The following is a 7,234-nucleotide window of genomic DNA, read 5'->3' as shown; positions in this document are numbered from 1 at the left end:
AAGTCACCTTGTGCAAGAGGCATGAGCCAAGCTGAGCCCTGAGCTCGGCTGCTCGCAGGGTCCTTGCTGGTTTGGCTCTGACAGGGAAGAAAGAGCCAGCCACAGCAGGGTAGGCCGTTTCCTTTAAAAGACAGCACTGTGTGTAATAAATGAAACTGCTTGAGGTTAGCAGCTGAGTCCCTTTTTCTGTGTGTACGTGTGTGCGTGTGTGCATGTTTGTTTTGATACACAGCGGTAGAACACCGTCCCTGTGGGGTCCTCGTGGAGCAAGTTGTCGGCTGGAGATGTGACAGCAGAGGAGGAATATCTGAACGCCTGTGTTTGTGTGCTTTAAAAAGCCACTTAAAATTAGCTCAGTGAATACACTCCTGCACAGATTGCTCCCAAAATGAATAAATCAAGCTATGTGCAAGGAAACTTGATAATACAAACCAGCTCCCTTCACTGCATGCCAGACCCAGATCTCATTTACATGGGTGCAGTTGGCTCTGCCAGGGTTTCTCTGGCTTTGGATGGAGAGAAGAAACCCGGACTGATCCCTGCTGTTGGCTTGGAGCTGCAAATTATGGGGAGGTTTTCATTGCAGTGCACATCATTCCAGTGGGATGTGGAAAGGTTTGGTGCAGCTTTTTAGAAGAAACAGCCACTGGGTCAGTCCACAAAGCTCTGCCATGGGGTGATGACCAGGGAGGGAGACCTCAAATGCACCCAGGAAAAGAGCACATTGCTCAGATACAGCCCAGTGCCATGACTGCATCTTCAGCACTGGGTACTCCGGTCACTCACACTGGTGTGACATGGCTGTGATGGCACAGCAGGCGTCAGCGCTGCCAGAATAGCCCAAGGGTAATGGTGTTACCCAGGTCTCCACGTTCAGGGATGGAGAGGCAGGTGAGCAGGCCTCCATACGAGGGGGATAGACACCTGCACACAGCTGGGGCTGGCTGGCGATGCCACTGAAGCACCAAATCCTTGCATTGCACATAGCTGAGATGGGAACTGCGAATGGGGGCAGCCTCGCTCCCCATGTGTGGATCAAGGACAGAGCCTGGGCAGCAGTGCCATCTGATCTGAGCCATTTCCCCTCTGTTCAGCGCTGGCAAGGCCGCGTCTGATCCCTGGGTGCAGTCCAGGATCAGGCAGACGGTGACAAGATGGATCAAGCCCAGCACAACCCCAAGCTGGTCGGAGCTGGAGCCCAGAATGTACGAGGGGAGGCTGAGAGCTGGGGCTGTGCAGCAGGAGTGGAGAAGGCCAAGAGGGATCTCATTGCCTTCTGCTATTCTCTGCTGGGACGGTACAGAGGAGCCAGAACTAGACTCTCCTCAGAGACACACAATGATAGGCCAAGAGGCAATGAGCCAAGCTGCAATATGGGGAGATCCAATTAGCTTTCCCCAAATCCATCAGACATGGCCCTGAGTAGCCTGATCTAGCTGACCGTGCTTTGAGAAGGAAGTTGGACCAGAGGTCTCAGACATCCCTTCCAACCTACAGTATTCTGTGATTCTTTAAGAAATCCTGGCATGCAACTGTGTCCCCTGTTTGGCAGGAAGGCAGAGATGCATATTTGTACCTGTGTGTTTGCATATGTATGCGTCTCTATATGTCTGCAGTGTGCATATTGGCCCCCATGCGTTTCCTCTCCATGGACATGTACGCGTCTGGGTGCGTGGGTGAGGAAGGCATTTGAACTCTGTTATTTTTTTGATGAGGACAAAGCTGAGAAGTGCAGTTTTCTGAGCTACTCATGTCCCATTCATTTCTAATGAGCATTTAGCATTGCGGTGTTGCAAAGCACACAGTGAGGCTAAGGAGCCTTTGGAAAATCTGTTGGAAATCGGTGCTCCTCATTCACTTTTACATAGACGTATCTGCCCTAAACAAGGATCCTATTTTAGAATTGCAGCTACTCTGGTGTTCCTCTCTAACCCATGGAAAGAGATACACCTCTGCGGTGGCACAGCCTAAATCACTTGCCGAAGGTTTCTCTAATGACCACAGAGAGATCCTAGAGCAGCTACAGCCCTAAGAAAGGAAGTCCCATCTTACTTAGGAGTGATGAATCTGGGCATTGGAGTTGTGTGCAGTAACTGCTAAATAGAAGACGGTGAGGTCCTGATCACTGGCCCCAAGGCTGAAAAGCATAAATTGCTGTGTGTCCATACTGCTAAGGAATAGCCCACCTCAGTGTCGACTTGTCTTGGCGAGGACAGGATGGACGAAGACGAAAGAAAGTGAAGGAGTGAGCTGACAGTGAAGTGCTATCGCTTATCAGGAGTTGCAGGGTTCAAGATCATTACTGTTCAGCAGTGTGAATGCACCTTAGAGATTCCCACTCCTGATGCTGAAATGTATTATGTCCTCCTAAGAATGATATCCCAGTAGACTTACAGAGACTTACATTGGACCATGACCTTACCGTTCCCTGATGGCTCTTTATCAACCCTTGACAGGTTTCTGCTTGAGTCAGGCTGAGGATGCTTTGGAAAACATTGGAAAGCCTATCTTGGATCTGTGGTTCCCAGGAGACTCATGGACAGCATGCTTTTGCTTGGCTTGGGCCTCAGACATCTACACTTTGGGGAGCCTACACAGAGGTCTCTCCCTGTGTTGGCAGACTGACGTCCTGTTGCAATCAGAGAGGACCTAATCAGTACAGAGGAGCCCGGAAAGCCGTTCAGCTCACCCTAAAGCAGATGCCTACACTTAGGGAGGTAAATGGCTCTCCATGCTCTGCTGACTGTGCTGACTGGGTCCTCAATGGCTGAAATAGGAGTACAAACACCCAGCACACCTGGGGACTTCACTGTGGACATTTCAACATAGGCATCTGTATTTGAAGTTGAGTCTTACCTCTGTGTCACCCAGCATTGCAGCTGAACAGAAGCAGCTCACTGTTAAACTGTCATCTGCTTCATGGGATTGAAAGTCATGAGTTATTATTTTAGTGCATTAGCCTTCCCGGGCACTCCAGGGAGGAAAGAGAAGATATTAGTCCTTGAAAATCTAGGATTTGAACGTGGACTAGGAACATCTGGCAGATGGCTCTTGGGATGGCATCAAAAGTTGCTCTTACCATCTAGTAATGGTCAGGGCTTGACAACACCTCCTTCTGTGGTGAAACTAGTTCTCCATGCAATGGGGAAGCCTTCCTACAGACTAAGAGGCGTTTTCTCTGTCTGGCTTTTATCAGCGAGTCATGCTACTACAATAGCAAAGAGCAGCATTGGAAACCTCCCCCCCTCACCCCCCCCCCCCCCCGGTGAACTGGTTGGCAAACTACTGCTTTTAAAGTGATCTACTGCTGTCTGCTTTATTTCGAATCTGCTGTCTCGCTGGTAATCTGTCGTTCTACTGTTATTCTATTGCTTTTTGAGGCCATTTACTGATTTTGAGCCAGATATTGTTCTTTCTGTTTTTAAAGATGATATACCACTTTTATAAATGATCTGCTGGTTTTCCAGCTATTCAGCAGCCCGTCTAAAGCTGTGGCTTCCAGAGGATTGCTGGCCATCAGATGGCCACTACAGGGATATGAGCCAGATACGCATGTGCCATCAATCTGATATATCCAGAATGAGTTACGTTAATGCTAGATGGTGTAAATATTGCTTATATGAAGATCCCAGCCAAGTCAAGACGCCATTTGGGGAAGTTCTGGCTGAAACGTCTCGGTGTGGGAGTTGAGGAATGCTGGACGAAGTGTTTCCCATGGTCTTGTGGGATCACGTTCCCTGCCTGGCCCCTGTCCTCCAATGCTTGGGTCTCCAAATCTTTGAATCTGTGATAACCAGCAGAGACCTCGAGAAGTAGGCAGTCCAGACAGCAGCCTCGCTGGCTGAGACCCTGCGGAGGCCAACCGTACACTACGTCAGGGGGTGCACATCTGATTAATATCAGAATCCAAGGCCTGAAGGATAAGGGAAATACATTCATGCAGCTCGGAGTAAATCATACTTAATTTTCCATCTGTAGACAGGGAAGCTAAAGGACGAGAACTGAGAAACACAGAGGTTAAGTGAATTACCCCAAGCTGCAGAGCTGCATGGAAGAGAGATTTCAAACTCACAGACCGGTCACTTGGTCACTGGGCCTCAACTTAATTAGCAAGTGTGTTTTTGTTTAAGAATGACAACACATTACGTTTCCTTGCAATTCATGGACCTCACCCACTGTGTGCCGATAAAGATCAAAGAGATGGTTCCTGCTCACAGCCTTGCGACCCAAACTGATTTCTTTTCATGCTGTAAATTTGAGAACATCAACAGTATCTAAAATATTTGACGAATGACTTCTTTTCAACATTAAAGCAGACTGCCTTCAGGTCACTACCTCCTTCTTTGGTGCAGGTTTCTACGCTCTAAAAGCTCCATCCAGAGCACTCAGAAATAAATCGGATCGCAAGCATTCAGCCGCACTGCTCGTTCTGCAGGCCCATGTTTTGCGACTACATCGTTTTCATGTGCAAATAGCAGCCTGCCTGCAAACACCTGCAAAATAAAAGTCATTTCTGAAACCACGGGCCACAAAATCCCTGCATAAGCTTGGAGTGATTAAACCTGAGTTATAATAACAGCATGAAAGTGCAGGGCGCCCTGTGTAATACCTTTATTGGTTTTGCTGCTAGTGTCACATCTGAACATGCTTGCCCCAACTCCTTTTCAGCGCTGTTCCCTCTCTCCCACCCGGGGAACACAATTGGGCTGTTCTTCCTGACTTAAGGAGCTTGCACAAATTCAATAAAAGGATGCTGAGAAGAAAATCAGGTCTGTGACTAATAGTAACTCTCACTGAGACCGTGTACAGTACTCGGGCAACACTGACACAAGAGAAGAAACTGGATTGCCCGGTGGAAAAGCTATTTATACCATAAGCACTGAACCTGCTGGTTCCCTTGCATTGCTCTCTTCAACTTTTCCCTCTCTGAAGAAAGCAAAGGTTTTTTTGCAGCTAAACCTTTCCCCAGTAAGTAGTTTGGAAGGGGATACTCTGCTTTGAGGGGAGAAAGTCTTCAGCCTTATGCACTTGATGGCTGGATTATTGCATTGGGCTGTGCAGTACCCAAAGATGTAGACATTAGAGGCAAAGGGAAAAATGTCACTTCTTCACCATCAGTTGGAGTTTTGCAGGCACATTGCTTCTAAAGACATTTTTCCATGTGCCCTCCTGCCTGCTGTAACTGTTAGAAGATATTGAGTGGTGAAGGGGCTGAGAGGAGCAGTGCAGGCCTCAGGCTGAGTTGCTCTGCAAAAGGTGCCCATTTTTGCAGCGCTGACACACATGTTCCCAAAAGAGGGAGGGAGTCTGCAGAGGTGCCCTCTGAGCACTGGGGCAGAGACAGATGGGTTTCTCTCTTACTGCCCATCAGTGTAGTGCCAGGGAGAGGATTGCCTCAGGACTTCGTGTTCACGCTCTGAAGACCTACGCCCCATGGCCTTTTAGTGATCCCAAAGCTGGGAAATGGGTGGGAACCAGACAGAAGGGCCCCACACAACTTCTCTCCCCAAACACCCCTTGCTCCTTGCTGGTTTTTGCCACCAGCACTGCTAGGAGGACAGCTGCTAGGAGCACAAACCATCCGTGATGGCCTCAGAGGCCCATATTACACCGCGTCTTGTGTCGGTTGTCAGAAGGTGCAATATCATGCTGCTTTAGGTTGGAGGCCCTGTGAAGATGAGTTCCCGTGAAGTCAGCAAGGGTGTGAGCTTACAGCACACTGGAGATCTGCTCGAAGGCGCTGCGCACACACTCCCCTGCCACGGTGAATGTGAGCCAGCGCTGTTCCCTCTAATTAAGGGGCATGATTTCACCTCCCATTACCTCACACTTACCACAGGGTAAGAGCATGGACGTGGGCAGTGTGACACATGCCCTAACTTCCTGCACGGCGACTGTTGCCGTGTCCGTACCCTTTTTGCATTTATATACTTCAGCTATGCTGGTTAAACCACTGCAGGTTTCCATACACACACAGAAACACATATGCCCACACACGCGCATGCAAGGTTGGGCTGAACTGATCATTCACGGCAGGTTGCACAACCTCTATGAAGGGCAAGAACCGAGATTTCTAACCTGGTTAAAACGCAGTCCTGGATGTATCATGAAGGAAGGAAAGACCAATTTGTATTTCAAAACATAAGTGCACCTATGCTTCAGGGAAAGGCAAATTAATGCCTCAGATAACGAGCAAGGCATTAGGATTTTTTTGGTTTTTTTTTTTTGCTGATGAGGCACCTTTATCCTGATATGAGCCCTAGATATTGGCACAAAGAATTACAAGGGAAAAAAAAAAAAACGATGCTAATCATACATATCAGCAGTGTCTAACCTGTCAAGCATAAATATTCATGTAATCACTTTGCAGTTACCTGGTAACCACAACAAAGCACACATAGAAAATGTAATTACAGAGGCTCCGTAAACTCATCTTAAATTATCACCTATAGCCGGGTACATACTATTAGATATTAGATTCTCCCATAGATCAGAATCTCATATTGCTTGCGTCTAATTTGAAATAACTATCTCCTTATTGGCAAGCGACGAAATCTAAATGGAGTCACGTAAATCCTACTTCAGAGCTCAATTAAGGAAATATGATTACGGATCTGGAAGCAGATGCAGATATTGCTGGGGAATGGATGATGGCAGAAGCCTACAGGAAGCAGTTGATGCTTTCCAGGGGTCATTTGTAGGGGAACCCGTAGGAACAGAGTTTCTATTGTTATAGGCTTCAGAGTATGTGGGGCGGAGAGGGGGCAAGAGACCGGATTCCCATTTTTAAGTGCTTTGGAGGTTTTCAGAGGGAGTCAGGTTCCATTGTTATATTTTACGTGTTCTCTAAGCTCACTGGAAACACTATACATTTTCACCAATTTTCCCTCTGCATCCTTCCTTCTCGTGACGGGGTTCACAGTCTTTGATTGTCTAACAACTGTTGTTCTTTATGCCATGCTCGGGGGGGTCAGATGAGATGGGGAGAGACGTCATTTTATGCACTATCCCTATAAAAGCCAAAACAGACCTAGGGGGATGTCCTAGGAGCGCTCCAAATGCAACAGGCGGAGGGCAGCAGGTGCCTTTGCAGCTCTTTTGGGTGCATGCACCTGGCTCATGTTAGGAAGGACCATCTGTCAGATGCACCGTAAAATATCTTGGGAAAAGGGTCCCCAAGCCCAGCAGGACACAGGTGGGACAGCAGCACGTGCAACATAACCAAGACAGCTCA

The sequence above is a fragment of the Struthio camelus genome, chromosome 1 (genome assembly GCF_040807025.1).
Source record: "Struthio camelus isolate bStrCam1 chromosome 1, bStrCam1.hap1, whole genome shotgun sequence".
NCBI lineage: Eukaryota > Metazoa > Chordata > Aves > Struthioniformes > Struthionidae > Struthio > Struthio camelus.
Note: the sequence above shows the minus strand (reverse complement) of the source record.